General features: G+C 39.4%; 1 long non-coding RNA gene across 1 annotated transcript in view; it reads right to left on the reverse strand.

Annotated features, from left to right (window-relative positions):
• The window catches only part of LOC306830483, a 72,058-nt gene that overhangs the window by 50,535 nt on the left and 2,202 nt on the right, over positions 1–19,321 (reverse strand). The window contains exon 2 of the long non-coding RNA XR_013779965.1: positions 18,449–18,602. This is a non-coding gene — a long non-coding RNA (uncharacterized lncRNA). The remainder of the gene's footprint in view (positions 1–18,448; positions 18,603–19,321) is intronic.

The raw sequence follows: 19,321 nt of genomic DNA on the forward strand, positions 1-19,321 counted from the left end.
AACAAGTTAATAAGTTACTTGTATTACAAGGTATTTGGTGCTAAGCATCAAGAGAAACAACCATTTTTTTCTGATCTTCATGTAGGGCAAATCTGGAGTAAATCATCCAGAATACATTGAAAGCCCTGAGCCCTGAACAAGGGAGCAACTCTTATATGTGCTAAAGACACACATGCTAGTGAGACCAGCCTCTCTGTTGCGATGGGCTTTTGTTAGTGGTTACCATGGTGAAAATTAGCAACCCAAACCGCCTGGCTTGATTACCCTTTCAGAGATATGGGGCTACAAATAGCAGTAGTTAATCTTGTTTAGGCAACACAAATGCATTGTGACAGCTCGCCTGCTTCAAACCCTGCAGACTGTCGCAGTGTAAATTGAACGGACTGATTGTAAGCGGGGGGGGGGGGGGGGGGGGGGGGGGGGGGGGGGAGGGGACGACGACCAGTATATGTTTAAAAAAAAAAAAAAAAAAGAAAGCAAGAAATAGTTTGGGGTCTTCAGTAGTTTGGGCTGGAATTAATTTGTTTGCTGTAGTCTGAGCATTTTCTTTTCTTTCTTTTTTCCACAAAACTTTTAAACTAGAAAATACAACAGCAGTATTTGGCCAGACTGTGTAGGGGTGGCTCTGGGTGAGTTATAGTCCAGCCATTTTTCATAATTCACCAATTAACATGCAGGGAGATATTGGACCCATTACAACTTCACAGTCCAAGTACGCAGAGAGGTAGAAACACCCAAAGACACCCCCCCCCCGACACACACACACACACACACACACACACACACACACACACACACACACACACACACACACACACACACACACACACACACACACACACACACACACACACACACACACACACACACACACACACACACACACACACACACACACACACACACACACACACACACACACACACACACACAATATAGTTAGACAGCAAATGCATACATAGCAGGGTACATTTTTTAAAAAGTAATTTAGAATGATTCCTAAGGACTTAAAATATTGGCTCATAACAACACTGAAATGAACTGTGGCTGACATATGGCTGTAATGATTACGTAGCTCCTAAAGGGTCATACATCTCAGAAGCAGAAACCTTTCCCTGTGGAGGAACATATAGTATACAGAAAAAAACTGTAAAGTTAAATACAGGGTAGGCTCATTCACAGGAGCGTTGGCAATAAACTGTATACTTAATCATAAATGTAGCCGAGGAACAGTGGCTTTTGAGACTGCATATACAAACCACAAAGGTAAAGGGACTGTCTTAGTGTGTGTAAAAACAAAACAAAACAAAATATTTCCTGGACACACAAACCAAACAAACAATGCGCTGAGAGAATTATAGATTTCAAAAAACAAATACTGATACTTGTGATTTCCCAACTTGCCCGTGTCTCCTAACATATGTGGAATGAAATTAAAACATCAATACACAATCCAATCTTACACACAAGCTCTGAACAAAACAATGACTGTTTATTTTTCCTACTGATGTAAAGAGCGATACAGCAAGAGTCACCTCTTCAGTGATTGTTGTGAGCAAACAATAGAGAAACCTTGTTGTACCCTATATGTTTTCTGAAGAAAATCCACCAGTCATTATAGTATTACAACGCTTCTTATTTAGTCTTCCAAAAATATGTTTTCCGTCTGCAGATCCCCTTTGTATCTGAGCTATTGTTTGGATTGTATCGCGCCTGTAAACATTTCTTCCTGTTTGGTCTCAAACACAAATGGGTTTTTGAATACTCCCTGCAATTTTCTGTAATTTCCCATGCGATCGTTTACTCTCTTAATGCAGACATGTTGTACTGTTCCACACATACAAAAGATTCAATGCACAGATTTGTTCCTAGAGCCCAGACATATGATACAACTGATTTCTTGGTCAGAAAAAGGTTAGGGAGATAAAGAGGTTGGAGTAAGAGGATGGAGCATTAAACAGATGGGACAGGTAAATGAAATTGTTCCATTAAGATGACAAAGTGCTTTAATCTGTATTTAATCCCCTGTACAGCTGCTGGATCATCATCGTCTAGTGAGCCATGTAGTGACCTGTGACCCAGAACAGACAATACGGCACTACAAAACAATCAGGCTGTGGCTAATTTTACTTCATTAAAAGGGGTTACAGAAATCAGAAAATCAGTGCAAGAACCATTGAATCATATAATAAGGAATCAAATGATAATGTTTTTACAGCGCAGTGTTTGATTTTTTTCTGAAGGAAGAAATTATTTTATTGCATCCTACAGTATGCAAGGTGCTTTGTGGTCACATTGGCAATCATCCTAAGCGTCATCCGCAGTTTTATTTCAGGGAGACCTGTCAGCTGCCTTTCAAACAATTACCAATCAAATTCTCCTCTCCACCCTCTCTAAACGTGGCATCTCAGGATCTGCCATCTGCAGGTTTGTGTTTTAGCTTTCAGGGAGATTCCAAAGTGCACAACTTATCGACCGGATGCCACAAAGCTCAGTGCTTTGTCCCCTTCCCTTCTTCATATACACCAACTCAGCTAGACCTTCATCATGCCTTTCTGATAAATTTTAATGGGTGAATGAAAGCCACCTTCCCCTCAACCTCTCAAAGCCCGAGTTCATTGTCATCCCAGCCAATCAATCTATGCAACCACAGATCAATACCAAGCTTCGTTCAGCCAAACTCAACCGAAGATTAATGTATGATGACCTGCTGACATTTAAATTTAAGGCTTCTTTCTTGCCCAACATCTGGAAGATCAGACAATATCTGTCATGTGTTGCCCTTTACTTCCAATGCGGCAGCATCATTTACCCAGCAATATTGAAAATACATAAATACTGAAACTATACTTTTGTCGGATTTTATATTGGCTGCATCTTGGAAAGGATCTGTACGTTAATATTGCCAAAGTGAAGTTCTGGCAAGGACTTTTCTGTGTTTATTAATTTTAAAAGTTTCCCGAGTATGCATACTATACTCTTACTGTTTACTGTACACTACTGTGTACTGTAGCATCGTTCACTGCCACTCTAGTCAATGCTCAGGATTCCAAAGCGTGAGCAGTGGAAATCATTTCCAACACTTGTCAAGCTGGGCAGAATAAATCGACACGGACAGTCGGTGTATACGGACTCGCCATTAGATTATCCATCACCTTTTCACCATTAAGTCAAAACAGGCACCAAACGAACAACACTGCCATTTTAGAACAAAGCAACATGTTGTTTCAACAAATTTCCCTTTATCCCTGCATCATCTTCGAGTTCTCCTATGATTTGTGTACAGCTGTTCTCGGCTACACTTCTTGTGCTCACACTCAGGAACGGATCCAGTGGGTTGTTTGAATGTGTATGAAAGGGATTAGTAAATACTGATAGACACTTTAAATAGCAGCCTCTTCCATCACTGTGTCAATGTGGTATGAATAGGCAGGTGTGACCTGTGTAAAAGGACTTTAAGTAGTCAGAAAACTACAGTAGAATTGTGATTCACAAGCTCAAGTCCGTTTGACCATTTGCACAAATGTTTTTGTGAAAAAGACATTTTGGGTTGTTTAAACTAGTAAAACTGCTAAAGTATTGCATGCTCCCGAACTATTAAAAAACATGTTTCAAAGACACCGTTTTGTTGCCAAGTTATTTTTTATTTATTTATTACAGTTTTTCATTGCCCAGACTTCAGTATTGACTCTAAGCTAAAAATGTTTTTGACAGTATAGTTTTGTAATGGACTTGGCTCTAACTGAATGGGAATCAATAACAAGAACACAATTTGTAGGGAAACAGGGTTAGGAGAGATCAGAAATGCTGCTTATCTCTATGAAACAAGTGCTTGAAGAGTAACAGTATATTATTTACCTATTGACCTTTTCTTTTTATCCTCTCACAATATGGGGCCAAGATTTCTATAGTTGATAAATATGAGAGCCCTTGACTTTGTAATGAGATTATATTCCAGTTTGAAATAATTTATTAAATATATAACTTTAATATTTGACCATCATAACAACAACATTTAAATAAGAAGCAAGTACACTATGCTATTCTTCTCTTCTCTAGTACCTCACTTCAACAGCTTTTATAAGGAGGGAGGGGCCATCCCGTCCATGTAAACAAGATGTAAATACAGCTCAGCATCTCACTCATTGACTCATGACTGAGGCACCTCCAAATCTGATTTTTTTGCACATCCAGATTATACGTAGTTTGCTTTTTTGCCAGTCTGGACACAAAAAGCCACATGAGATCAGATTTTTCCTAATTGAAACCACATACACCGGTGATTGCGAATGCTATTCGAATCTGATTTCTTCAGATCTGAACTCAATCTGAACGTCTCGGTCACTTCAATGCGTCTTCTGCGGCACTTGCAACGTGACACCACCGACAATAAAAACAACGTAGATCAGGCAAACCGGAAGTAAACTTTGGTCTGTGAAAGAAAACAGCAAGAATAAAAACGAACAGGTAGTAAAACAAGCCCACAGACAGACTGCTCCACAAGACTGTTTGTGTCAAAAATAGACACACTTCTCTGTCATGCATTTTGCCGTTGTATTTCCTGGGCGTAACCTGTTACCATAGAAATCAATGTGGATCAGACCATGTCAATACGGACAGGCAGATCAGATCTGGTGACTTGCAATTTGTAATATGGACAGTCAGTCACTTAGATCGGATTTGATAGGATTTGGGGAAACATTTAATTTGGGTAGCAGTCTGAATTAAGCCTAAAAGAGATATTAGAATATCCTGGATTTCTGCTGTTTGTGTCAAATGTCACACATTCTTCCTTTAACTCGACAGAAAGTGCATGTACACACGCAATATTGAGAAACTTCAAGACATTTGTAAGATATGTTTCTTAAGTCATCAAATACTGCAAGATGGGTCACACTTGTTGACGGGGAAGGATTGTTTCTTAAACACTGAGGTTCACATAAAAACTAAGAGACAAACAAGAACATGTTTACGCTCATAACTTTTTTTAAAATTCACATTATTTGTGTTGTTTTCTCCTGCAGCCACAAACTCTGTTTAACATGGTGACTATAATGAGTGAGACAGAACTGTGAGCATATCTTTCCTCTGGAGCAGATTTGTCCTGTCTCTACCCCCAAACCTCAGGTGGCCCAATCAAGCAGCGGGCCTTTGAAGTGTAACTGACTGCAGGCCGTAACTCTCTGCTCTGTGTGTTTGTGAGTGAAGTTTGAATTTGAACATTATTGTGTCAGATTCTTTTAATGCTTCTAATGTTGTTTGTGTGTGTGTGTGTGTGTGTGTGTGTGTGTGTGTGTGTGTGTGTGTGTGTGTGTAGGTGTGTGTGTGTGAGAGAGAGAGAGAGAGAATGTGTGTGACTATGGGTGTAGGTCTCTGTGCTGTGAGAGAACATTCTCCCCCCAAAGGAACAGCATTAAAGAAAGGATAACAGTTGTCCATCTGATCTTCCTCCCATGACAAAGGGGATCAAACAAAGTGTCAGGTGATTTGCTCTGTTCTCCCTCACAGGGCAGCTAAGCCCACCATGATAAATGTGTCCTTGAATAACAGAACTAAAACTACTACAAAGCAAGGTCTGCATCTACATTCTGTTTACACAGCATCCCTATGGATGGCGCCAATGTGACCCCTGATGGCTAATCCTCTGTGCTATTAAATCTGCTTACTTTATGCTTCTTATCAGTGTAAATAATGCATCAAAAAATGTAACTAATAAAATAACAGTATAGTTCCTTAATCTATGCCTTTTTTCAGTCATGTAAGAATTGGCTGATTTCAGAGGTAAAAATTAAGTTATAATGTGTCTTTGTTCAACACTTTGAACTACAGAAATTACAGATTACTTTGTTATGTTTAGGCCGAAAAAATATAAACTTAATACTAAAGAGCTACATATACCAGTGTGGTATTCCCCCTCTAGAACATTGCACTCCCAGAAAGCAGACCTTTTATGTTACAAACAGTCTAATGTATCATGAAAGTTGAAATGTATTATGGGAAGCAGAGCCTTACGTTAAAGGGTCCCTTCTCCTTTTAAATCATCAACCAGTCAGGGTCTGAGAGGAAACCCTCTTTACTTGTAGGAGTCGGCTTTAAACTTTCCTTGTAGTTATAACCATGATTACAGTGGTTAATGTTAATATTAGACTGATCAGTGTTATCTGTTACTGCTCATACTGCATGTTCTTTTACTAATTAAACTGCACAGTAGATATAAATCTATCTTATTTATTGTTCTTGTTGCTTGGTTTGTCTCGATCTTTCTCTTTCCTCCTTCATCTCCCGCTATCCCACTTTTCAAGCCCAAAAGCATTTTGGCAGTCAGCTGTTTAACATGAGTCTGGGTTTGCTTGAGGTTTCTGACTCTTTAAGTTCATTTGTTACTTTTATTTAAAAGAACTGGTTCCTTGTTACTGTAACTTTGCTAGGCGATGCTCATACTGGAACTGGAACAACGTTGGGTCCATTTACTGTAAATAAAATAAGGAGTTTTTTACCTGCTTTTTGAAAAGTGTCTTGAGATAACATTTGTTGTGAATTGGTGCTATACAAATAAAGATTGATTGAATTTGTAATTCACAAAAAAAAAAAAAACGTAACCATAAAGACGAGATTAACAAGGTGACACAGCCGCAATGAACCTCACAAACATATTTCTGGAAAACAGTTTCAAAGCCTTAAACCTGGTGTGCAGTCATCTTTTTTTTGTGTGTGCAGAGTTTACCATAGCGTAAAAAGAAGGGTGGTGACACATTGACACACCTCTCTCCTGAAAGACAATATTAATACGGCTCTGTTTTCTACATTGGATAGAACTAAACTACAAGACGTTTGGGAAAAATGTGAAGTCACCATTAAAGCATAAATGAAAGATTTGCCGTGTTCCAAAACTATTGGTATTTCCAGGTTTTTTTCCTGAGACAACATTTTTTGCTGATTTATTCTTGTATATGCACTGCTGATGGTGTCAATGCCTAATGTTTTTCCTGCAGGCACAACCATTTTCCTCGTATAACAGGCTTTGACTCTCATTACAGGCATATACAACTTTTACAATTTAACATTGAGCAACCTACCAATGTCTTCAGCGCTATGTTGTTAGACACCTACTTTAACAGGAAGCTACATACTTTGTTTATTAAAATTGTGAAAGCATGGGGGATTTTAATATGGCACTTTATTACCTGACCCCATGTAAAAAAAAACAAAAAAAAACAAGAAGCGCTTCTGAGGTTTTACCGCTCTTATGGCAGCTCCCTGGTCAGATTTCTGCTCAACAGATAAATAAGGGACAAGTGTTCACAAAGCAGGAGCTCTCTTCACACTCTTGATCTTCTAGATACCACTCACCACAGGGAAGGGATGTGTGAGATTTGGTCTGAAGTGGTTTCCCCTGGAGTATAACCCTCTGGTGCCAGGACCCAATCAGTAAAAGCCATGCCTGCTCCCCCTGAGAGGTTTGATTCCATCAGACAGTATAAAGGGCCATGTAGCAGTAACCCTGGCAGACTCTGGAGTGTATTATGATTGGCCACACACAAAGACACTCAATTTATTATCCTTAATAGGAGAAAGGTAACAGAGACTGAGGGTATTTTCCTACCCGAGTGTCTTTATCTTCAACTTTTCAAGGCTGCAGAGCTGGAGATTCAAAATCATGTGTGCTGTACCTGCATGGCATTTGCCACATTTGTCAGGCATGAAATAGATAATTAACACTTAAGTCAAAAGAAAAGAGAGAAAAAGAGTTTAGTGCCAACTCAACTCGAAATCTAAACACTGATAATAAAAGGAAACAAAATGAAAGTTTAAAGAGCAACAAGCTAACCTCGGACTGACTGTAGCATTGCTAAAATGGTAAAAGGGGCGGGACATATCTCAGAGCAAAACCAAACGACGGACCAGTTACAAGAGAGCAGATCAGCCAACCAATCAGATCAGACTTGGCACACATGGGGAGCCTTTTTTAGTTTGTCTCTTTGTGGGGGATTCTGAGCATTAGAAATACAGGCAGATAAAAGAGGCTGCATGGAGCTGCAGTACATGAAAACAGACATTTTTTTCGAACAGTAGCGAATGTAAACGTACTTTCAAAGACACATAAAATAGATATATGAACCCCCAAAAGGGTATAATATGGGACCTTTAACTACAACCGGCGTAAGGAAGCCCAGTGGGAGTGTTAGCCAGGAGGCTAGCCCTAACACTATTGATCGATGCGCACATGCTGGTTTCAATCATAACCTGGGTGGTCCAATTTACTGGGCCTTTCAAGTGCTCAGTGAATGGCCCACAATGTTTGTCTGAAGTCAATTTGAAGGGTTTAAGAAGATAACTTTTGTTGGCTGCTAATTCTTGGTCAACCTTCAAAATAAACAAAGCCATATTTTTTAAATCTCTAGTTCTTGAGGTTAAACTTTAATATAATATATATATATATATATATATATCCAACTCCACATACACTTGGAGAACAGTATGACACACTATGATGGAATTACCATAGCTGTTGCGGGCTCAGGTTAATGAGTCCTGAAAATGTCAATCTTAACTCAACATAAATCAATGGCTGAGTGCTTCATAGGCATTTAAGGATTATTTATTTCTGCCATGTCCAACTACCCATTCGTCAGGACCAACATCCTGAATGTTGTTTGAATTAGTGCTTTCGATGACAAGGTCGTAGCTAACACTTTTCAGCTAAATAAAGATAGACACAGCAGTCCCATTTGTCATTTCTGCGACTGATTTATGAATATTGATAAGCACTGGGACGTTCGCTGTCTCTTCCTGCTAATTCTGGCAGTTTGTTTTCCCATATGTCCTAACCGGTGTGTTTTTCTTTTCAATGTTTTTTTTTTTACCTGCCTTCATTAATTTTTGATAAAGACCCATTTATCTCTTCTTTCCCCTCTTCCCCTTGTCCTGCTCTGTGATCTTAAACTTGTCATCACCCCTTTTATTGTGAAAACAAATATAATACCATTCAATTTGTTGCTGTCTTATAGGCTGGCATTCAAGCTAAGAGTTTGAACCTTCCCCCACATTGTTCTACCCATGTTGTTTTTTTAGTGACTGACCTTTCAATATGGTGATAGTGATTAATCTTGTATACCAATACAACATATCAATCCCTTATGTTATTGAGTGATGGACAGCCCCAAGCTGCCACATATTGTTTGTACGTTTTCTTGTTGTTGATTTTTTTGTCTTTTATCTATTCACTTTGACACTGTAAAAGGGAGTTTGTGCTTATGTGTGCGGCAAAAAAAATTATATCCTGAGATGGTTGGAAATGGAAGGAGTTGTTTGATTTTATTCTTTTCTTCTTTTTTCCTTGCTTTCCTCTCAGGGAAGAAAACCAAGTACTGTACCAACCGTTAATCAGCAGTGCTGAGATTAACTCCACACAAGAAAAATCGAAAGGAAGAGATTTTTCTTCTCGGCCTGGACTTGGCAAGCATTCCTCCCTTCCCTGAATCCCTCGTTCGTTGTCCGGACGGAGACGAGAGGGAGCGTAGAACAAAGCAGTAAGCATTCCTTTGTTGGGATTAGGTGAAAAGAGAAAGGCTCTTGTCTTATAGGCACTGGGCGCATGTTTCTCCATCTAATTTAATAACGCGCCTTTGTGCCTCTGAGATTTTTCTTTTCTTTTTTTCTGGTCGTGCTTGGCTGGGTGTGTATTTGTTTATGAAGTGGAAGCCTTACACTTGCGAACCATTCCATTCATGCTGATGTGATGCTATCCTAAACCATGACGACAGACAAAGTGATTTGAAATAATCCACCTTGACCTGTGAAACGGCAGGAAACACTTTGAAGGCACACATGTTGGAGAAAATCTGTTCTGCTTCTGCATGTGTGTTTGATTGTGATAACATTAGGGGGTAAAAAAAAATACATCACCCATATGCGACTGGCATGGATTTGGATTTGGACTGCTTTTGTTAGTTTTCATTTATTAACAGCTCAGACTTTTACGGAAAATAAGCATAATAAATTATGTCTGCATTGATTCACATTTATTGACCTTTCTGCTCTATACAATTTGATTCAATCTGGGACAGCGAGATATAGTGTGAAGAATGTGTGGTTTCTCTTAATGGATAAAGCTTATGAGAAAATCTTACAAGGGAACTCATCAGCCATAGCTCATATCAACTTTAAATCCTTCCTTTACCTTTGCTCTCTTCATCAAAATGCCTTCTTGTCTTCTATAAAATCCCTTTGACCTGACACAATGTTATAGCTGTGATTAAAGTGACATCACTTCATGCCCTCTTTGTCAGGGTCAGTTGGCCTTTGGGATATTGGAGGGGCAGATGCTACATGTCTCAAGCACCCTACTCTAAATGTATTTAGTTTGAGGGTAAGGATTTGTGAATGAGGGAAAAATTTGAAAGGAATAATCAATTTGGCTGCTAATCCAAATGACCTCACAGGTGGCAGGATTGGGCTATTGACCGCATGTCAAGTTGTAAATCACTTAGAATTAAGTATTCACAATCTCAGGGTCTTCAAGAAGTTATTACAAAGATAAGGGCCCTTTATCTCAGTGTAGCTGCCATACTTCAGGTGGAATTTTGCTGCTTCACAGCCATCTTTAACAACACAGGAAATCAATCACTAAACCCCTAAAAGGTATTGTTCACTGCTATTGACTGCTTCTCACCCACTGACTGCCCCCACATTGAATGTCAGTGGCTAATGCTCAGCTTGGCCTGTCTGTATTTCCCATGCTGGAACAAGAGGTCCATACAGGTCTATTTATTTAAATTAATTTGATTTCCCCTCTGCTTTGTGTTTACAGCACGTGTGTTTGGGGCTAGAGCAACACAGAAACTAATGTGTTCTTCCTTCCGTCGACTGTCACATAGGAGTGTATTTCTCACAGCAGACAAGCGGGACAAAGTGTAGAATAAGAACGAGAGGAATATAAACGGGGAAATAAACATGAGGAGGTTGTTAATATAAAATTGAGTACTTGGACACAAACTGCCAATCCTCAAACTAACAGTGACATGTCAAGTTGGCACCACCTATTTACTCATTTCACATATATCTACACACACACAAGTTCCCAGGGGCTAAAAGTCCAGAGAAAATTAAAGTGTTTAAAAGTGAATAGGAATATTTGCATATTGCAAAAACGTGCCTTGTGTGCACTTATTTGTGTCTCTGTGCCTGTTTGTACATGGGTACTGCTGTAGTTCTCTGGCCACTCCACAGGTCTTGTGGGCAATGGAGCTGGAGACAGAAATTCAGAACAATACCTGCCAGTAGCCCCTGTGGAGTTTTTACAGCAAACTAGAGAAAAGGCCTTCAATGTAACAAAATGAGAAACATATGCAGAAGTTATTCATTCTGTCCTCAGCTTTCATGTGTAAATCCATGTACCGTAAATTCCGTACTATTGAGCGCACCTGGATATAAGCCGCACCGGCTAAAAATAAGTACCGTAAATTCCGTACTATTGAGCGCACCTGGATATAAGCCGCACCGGCTAAAAATAAGTAAATAAATGTATTTGTACATATATAAGCCGCACTTGATTATAAGCCGCAGGTGTCCACGCTATAACAAGAGCTATTTACACAGACGTAGGCTACCGGTAACATCCGCAAATACTGTAGCGTCCGTACGGACGTTAAAGGACGACGAGAGCGTTCAAATAATAACTTTTAATAACCCGATCACTGTCGGCCGTGACCACGCCGTTTACAGCAGAGAGCAACACATAACTTGCCGTAACAATCCAACTCTCTCACCCAGCGTTCTCTCATACAGCCACTCAACGCGTTCTCGCTGGTGCATTCACTGACTCTCCACATAATCGGAATTATGAACACATTATCAACTACTGACTTTACAACATGAACCGTTACAATACGAAGCCTAGCCGACGGTGTCTGTAACACGGCTGATGAAAAAGATGACCGTAATATATTTCACAAGAAAAAGTCCATCCATTCACTGCCTCAGAATGACTTCATTACTCACTTCCTCAGTCTCTGTTGTCGCTGTCAGTGTCATCTTAACGTGCAGCAGCTCTGTTAGCTTCTTTGACAGCCAGGTCGATCGCCTTTAACTTGAAAGCTGCATCATATGCATTTCTCCGTGTGTTTTCCATCATGAGGGTGCGTGCATGAAGCGCAAAATGACTGATATTTAGATCCAACGTGACGAAGTCAAATGTTTTTGCGGCAGAAGCTCATTGTCCCCCATAAAAAATCCATGCATTAGCCGCACCGGAGTAGAAGCCGCAGTGCTCGAAGTGTGAGAAAAAAGTAGCGGCTTATAGTCCGGAATTTACGGTACATATGTGTGGCTACATGTGACTCTTTAGCGATGGTCATGCCACACAAACAAATAATGAATTAAACAAGGCTTGTATGGAAATATTTAAGAGATATGTGCTGGCAGTATGCATGTTACTGTCCTGTGTTTTATCTCCAAGTGTGTGCGTTTTGTAACCTTAAGTGTGTGAGTTTGTGTACTGTTAAATATGTGTGAGCAGGACTCCCCAGTAAAGACAAAGACTATCTTATCTGTATGTGTGCTGAACAGCTTGACATACAGTAGTGTGAACACAGACATGATCTGCTTGCGTGGTTGACTCGATTCATCATCTATCCATCCGCTGTAGAACACTTAAAATTCAAAATACACTACGAAGGCAGTAAAAGGGGAAAGAGTAGAGAGACACATGGCATCCTTTCAAAATGTATAGACCTTTCAAATATTACTGGGACTGTGAGAATGCTAGGGTTTTATGTGTTGCATTGAAAGGTCAAAAACAATATTTTTGCATCTCCTGGTGTTTAAAATATATACTGTTATTACTATAAAAACACCCTTTTTCTGTGGCTAAATATTCAAAGTCTTAGAGAACAGGACAGATTAATGTAAAACTGATAACTATACCAACAATTGTGAAAAAGAAAAAAAAGATTGCGACACAATTCTTAACTACTGTGAATGTTCCCATACATCAGGCTGTGCGACGATACATTAAAATATGCACACATTTACATTAGCCGCTTTCAAATTAGCATACCTACAGTATACTGTATTTGTTTTGGTGTATCCAAAGCAAGCAGCAAAATCCTGCAGTTCATCAAGTTTCTGCTTTAGGCTGGTGCCAGAAACATTGGAAGTCACATCCACACAACAGCCAGAATCAAGTCTGATTCGTTACCGTCATCATGGGCACACACTATGAATTTTAAACAGCTAGTTTTGTTCTATAAATGATGTGCGTTATCCATAGTTGTGCACGTAGCTGACACGATTGACGGGTGGGTGTGATAAAATGTCAAGAGGCTTAAAACCCGCTTCAGCACCACCCCTTAGTGTGTCGTTAAATTGACTGAAAGTTAGGCTGACACAGCATTTCCAACATGGTGGCTGTTGCTGATCAGCCTCCACAGCCCCCCTGCTGTAACCAATGGCTATTCCAAAGGGTTCATGATTATCTTCAGGTTTCTTCTCCAATTGGTGGGTTTGACCTTTGGTTGGCTTTTAGACTATGGATTGGACCTTTAAATGTTTTGGGTCTCATTTGGTTACTCTATTATCATAGATGCCATGTGTGGATGAGCTGTTAATTAAGGTTAAGTGGTCTGCTCAGCCTCGCACTGCAAAGCAAATGATGTTATCCAACACAACAGCAGGCTTAATAAATAGATGCCCATGTGGTTGTACATGAATAAACATAAACAAGCACACGAGTGAGCAAGTATAGGGAAACATGTTATATGCATGCAATCATAAACATGCATATGGGTAGTCAACTGTGGCTGAATTCACAATCGCACACACAAACACACTTTTTCTTCTCCAGTCTGACCCTGTAAGCTTGTTGAGCTGTGTGATGTGAATGTGTTATGACACTCTCTGCAGGCATGCAAAATTAAACAAGGGCTCCCACAGGAGGAACCATACATTCTTAAGCTGTGATTTCCATTGCTTTGTATACCTCGGGATGTTAAGAGCTTCTGCTTGAGACACACTTATCACACACAGACAGACATTTACACAATGTTGAACGGTAGAAAATGACTTTACATTATGTATCCTTGCTTCTTTCCATACCTATCATGCCTTGGTTTCTTCACAAGGCACTGCAAATTCTTCTTTTCTCTTACTTATTAATGATTTTTCTGATTGTGCTTTACATGTTATTGTTGCTATGCCTAAAATAAATAATAAGCACAATCATTTGCAAACATAGGTACAAATATGAATGCAGTAGAGGAGTCACATGCAATACTATCTTGAAAACTTTTATGTCCCACTTATAGTATAAAGCAGTGGTGTTTTTGCAAGGGGTCCGTGAAAATCAAACATCTCTTAAAAATAGATCCTATGAAGTTACAGGAGGTCCTCGGGTTACGACGCACGCAGCAGGTTTCACCTGGCTCGCGATGTTTTTGGGAAGAAGAGAGACATTTTTGAAACATTTTTTGGAAATTATTTATTTTTAATTTTACCAAATATTAAAAAATTGTATATTTAGAAAGGTAAAAGGTAATATGATAGGAAATTTAATTAAACGTGGTACTTAGAACCATCCTCTCAGCAGGGAGTAACACAAAAAGACGAGTTGGCCAAGCACACCAGCTGCTCCTGCGTTATGTCAGCAGGTGACACTGAATGGAGGTTTTCAAGAGAGATTGAAGGTATTTCTTAAATCTTAAGTTTTATTTGCTCAGAAGTTTCTAGAATATCAGAACTATGGGACTGCTTAATGCGTAATGGCCCAAATCGTCTCCAGCTTTCCATAAGTTGCCTCAGGGTTGATCTTACATATGCAGGGGATCCAGGAGTCCAAAAAGGTTGAGAACCACTGGTATACAGAACAGCATAAAAACACCGTCAAATTCAGAGCTCAGCTACTCGAGGCATCTTTTTTCCTGTTTAGATGTCTCTTTTCTCATGCATAGAGAAAGGCCCATAATGTGTATCTTCTGAATAATATAATACCTGTGAGTATCGCAACCACAAGGGAAAGGCTGATGATGATGTGTGTGTGAGAATGGGAGAAAGGGAGTGCAAGTGAAAAATGCATTTCCTTCTGTTAAACATTCCCGCTGCACCCACATGGGAGTGTTTTGGCAGGATAAACTTCTTCTCACCTGTGATGCGTTACCTTCCTCTTGAAAGCACATGAGCCTAAAGCAACATCCTGACCCACTTCAAGTAGAAGAAAGCCAGGCCACCTGCAGTGAAAGCACCGAAAGTGGTGCAAAGTCCAGGTCCAGTAAATACTCCAAAAGGAGAGATGCTGAAGCAAATAAAATCCAAAGGTTCGTAACATCGAGAGAGAGGTAGCAAGTGATGAGAAAACATGCTAAAAGGATGAACACAATTACAGTATTTCAAAGGCTTTCTTGTGAGTATGGTGTCCATATTAGAACATCCTCAGTTCTTGGAGGCTGTGTCTGAAATCACTCCCTATTCACTATTAACTGTCCAAATTCTGCTCCATATAGTCCACTCAATGTATCCCACAATGCATTGTGAGAATTAGTGTACAAATGATGATCACTAGCTAAGTAATATGTAACATCTTGCATTTCAATTTCAGCAACAACAAAAAAAAAAAAATGGGCCTGACTGATGGAAAAATTATGTTCTGAGTTGTAAAATGCACATGAAACAACTGCTCATGTCAGAACAACAACTCAAAAAAAACTTGGAAAATAATTATGTCCGACTTGACGTCAAAACTGCATCAAATGGGGAACAAAATATGTTTTTTTAATGGTAATGTAGCATTCATGCAGGTATTGCACTTTATCATTGTGCTTAAATTGACAGCTTTTCACTGATCTTCGTTGTAGGATCCACTTTTTTGTGCCGTTATTATACCACTTATAAATCACAAAGATTAAGGAAATATTTTATTTTTTTACAAACACTGGGCAGTCTGAAGTTGGACATCAGTCGTCAAAGATTCACAACAAATGCGGTAAAACACGGCAACACCACCAACGTCCACGTATACATGACAAGAAGTTTGCAACAACAGCTAGGCTCGCCACACACCGTCAGTGTGTGCCAGCAACGAATGAAGCTTTCATGGTCAACTTGTAAACGAGCTCAGAAGATGACAGAGGCACTTCTCTGCTGTATTTTGTAAAGACTTATGCATGTATAACTTGTTTTGATAAGGAAGGCTTCAGATAGCTGCTGAGTGAGTGAGTCACGCTGTGAAACTCCACTCATTCAGTCAATACAGTATCTATACTGCTTCAGTAGTTTACAGATGTACAGTAAATCAAAAAAAGATTCTTGCAAATTCAAGTGGACTAATAGTCAAATGAAACCAAAATATTACACATTTTAGAAAAAACAGAGGGAGAGAGAGACAACAGAGGAATATTTTAATAAAATTGTATTAGTAGCTCTGGCATTATAAACTGAACATTTTGGTTTACTTTTAGGATTTCTAAGGGTGTACATTTATGACTTTTAAGTTGTAGGATCCTCAGATCTATGAATCTGTGGTTATTCTCAGCCAAAAAGAATAGCCGTTAAAGGGAATTCTTTGTAGAACATGGTCATGATCCAAAACTAACGTGTATTGCCTCTGTATCGTGAGGTTGTGGGAAATACCCAGGCCTAGAATACACTGAAGTTGGAAGAACGACTTCCCAACTCGAAAATATTGACCACCCAAGCAGCACCTGAATGCAGCATTATTTAGTGACATTTGCTACAACACTACTGTCCTCTCCTCTACTGATTCTGAGAGTTCTTTCAGAAGGAATTCTTTGAAATTCCTGGCAGAAATGCACTATTTGTCTGTGTCCATAGACAAAAAAGTGACAGCACAGAAACCATCAGTTCACTCCAGCTCGAGTTAGCCCAGGCTGTCTAACAGCACCTGCCTGTGAAGACGCATCTCATAGAGAGAGCCACAAACATCCGATTCAAGCACAAGATCTTCAAAATCCCCTTCATCCATATTGCTTAGAAACTTTGATTACACAGAGCACAAAATTCACAACATCTGTAATGAAATTGATTCTGAAAACAACTTTTATAATAACAAACAACAATTACAAGCGCTACACTGAGGCATTTAACGTAATTGCTGTATCTGAGACTTGGCATGAGAATGACAAAGGTAAAAATGTTGAAATGGAAAACTGAAAACTGTTTACGTCTAACAGGACACATTAGAAAGCACTAAGATGTACCATGCTTAAAAGCACAACAAAAACATAGATAATATTCTTGAATGCCTCACTATTAAAATCAGAAGAAAAATCAATAAATATAGTTATAAGCTGTGTGTATAGAAGACCTGGATTTAATTGTAAATTAGATGCTATGTTTGGTAACTCAAACAACAAAGTCCATATCAAATGTGGTAATTTTAATATTGACCTGCTTAACCCTCGTGGAAACAATAGTGCAATTGATTTTATCAACCCAAAAGCAATAGTCTATAACCTGTTATTAAAAAGCAAAATGTTTATCACTTTCAAGACAGAGGAAGGTTTTATGAATAATTGGAACATCACAGGCTATTTATAACTATTAACACTTTTACGAATATTGAGTTTACATGGATTGAACTTAGAACAGAAATTTAATGTGCCAATGGGGTTTTAACTGAAATATATTTTTTAAAAATGCTCATGATCATGAAGAGCTAGAGGACTGATATTCGTTGCTGAAAGTGCAGCAGCCATGTGTCCACACAGCTGCTCCCCACACAGCCAGTCAAGCTGAAGCTGGCTGCCTCCATCATCCGGCCCCAGTGTTTTTTCCACTGGCTTAATGTTGTTGCCATCCCTGAGGCAGAAGAGCACAAAAAGCATCTACCATCACAGCGAACACAGGACTCTCTCGAAAAATATGGAGCGCCATCTGGTCTTCATTCTACCAAAGACCCCCACTCGATAACTGAACAGGCCCTTTCATGGCGCCTATTGTACCAAGCTGCCACTACACCTCTCACACTCTCCTTGTACAGTATGGCTTTATTAGGGTGACTGGGCGTAACATACAGGGATAGCCCCCATACCCCCATGACCCAAAATGCAGTAGCCCCCCACAAAAACATCTAAAAACTGAAACTGGTGGTCACACACAGCTTGCATGTGAACACAATAAAATAATTTTCTCTTAAAATAGCACTGAGCATGTTTACTTGAGGGCTTAATTCTGAAGTGGCTGCCATCGATGCTGCCAAAAACACTAGAGCTGCAGAACCAGCCAGGTTTTCAAAGCCAGCATAAATTCTAAGGAGGTCAACTCTCAGGGTGGAAGTAGATGACCCTGTTCTTTTGCCCAAATAATTTATAGGAAACATATGCGCTATGTCATGCACATTTAAAGGGATGAATTCAAAGGCTCGGGAAACCACACAGTATGAGTTGGCAATTGCCAACCAAAAAAACAAAAACAAGAATCTCCAGATTAAAGCCCCTACCTTGGTCAGATGGTGAGTGCAGGATGTCGATCAGGTGGAGTATTGTGGGTCTGGAGAGGCGGAAGTCAGGACGGAGATCACTTTGGTTATCAATATACATGGCCAACACTGGAAAATGGCGGTTCAGTCTGCAATATGGAGTTTGATGTCCAAACTGTAAATAAAGACATTAATTCTCATAATTATGGTGTTTTTAAATATGTGACAAAAAAGGTATGTAAATATTACTCACTAGAAGTGTGATTATGAGTATTGTGACTACAATACTGGCATGTCTAAGTTTCACTAGGAGGAAGACACTACGTTACACACTGAAAATCCAGATATGACAATGGGATCTAATATATCAGCGTTCTAAATTATTCAATAAAACAGGATACAGTGTACTGTACACCGAACAAATATTTGCATATAATTAAAGATCAATATGTAAACAATATACATACAGACAATGCCTCGAAAGGGAAAGGATGAAGGCAGATGGATTGTGGAGAGGGTTTCAGCAGCATGTGATCAAGATAAGCACATAACTACTTCCTGTCACATGATACTTAAAACCTAACTTAAAGTTAAACACTAGGGAGCAGAAAATCTCATTTAAAGCTGTAACAGAAGATACTGTGAATCCCCAACTGTCCATGAGCTACACGTCTTAGTTGTGCAACAGGGACGTCTTGAGTGTCCATGTCTTTATTAATTCAATTCAGTTCAATTCAATTCAATTTAAAAAAAACAAAACTATTTGTCCCCAGGGGGCAATTTCCAATGTCAATTGTATGAGTTTTCTGCCTTTGGGGCCTGCTACCTGTAGTGAGCCTTGTTTATTGGTTTGATGTCCAGTTTGAATTTGGGGACGTGCTGTCCATGTTTGTC

This window comes from Symphodus melops, assembly GCF_947650265.1.
Source record: "Symphodus melops genome assembly, chromosome: 10".
In the NCBI taxonomy this organism is placed as follows: domain Eukaryota; kingdom Metazoa; phylum Chordata; class Actinopteri; order Labriformes; family Labridae; genus Symphodus; species Symphodus melops.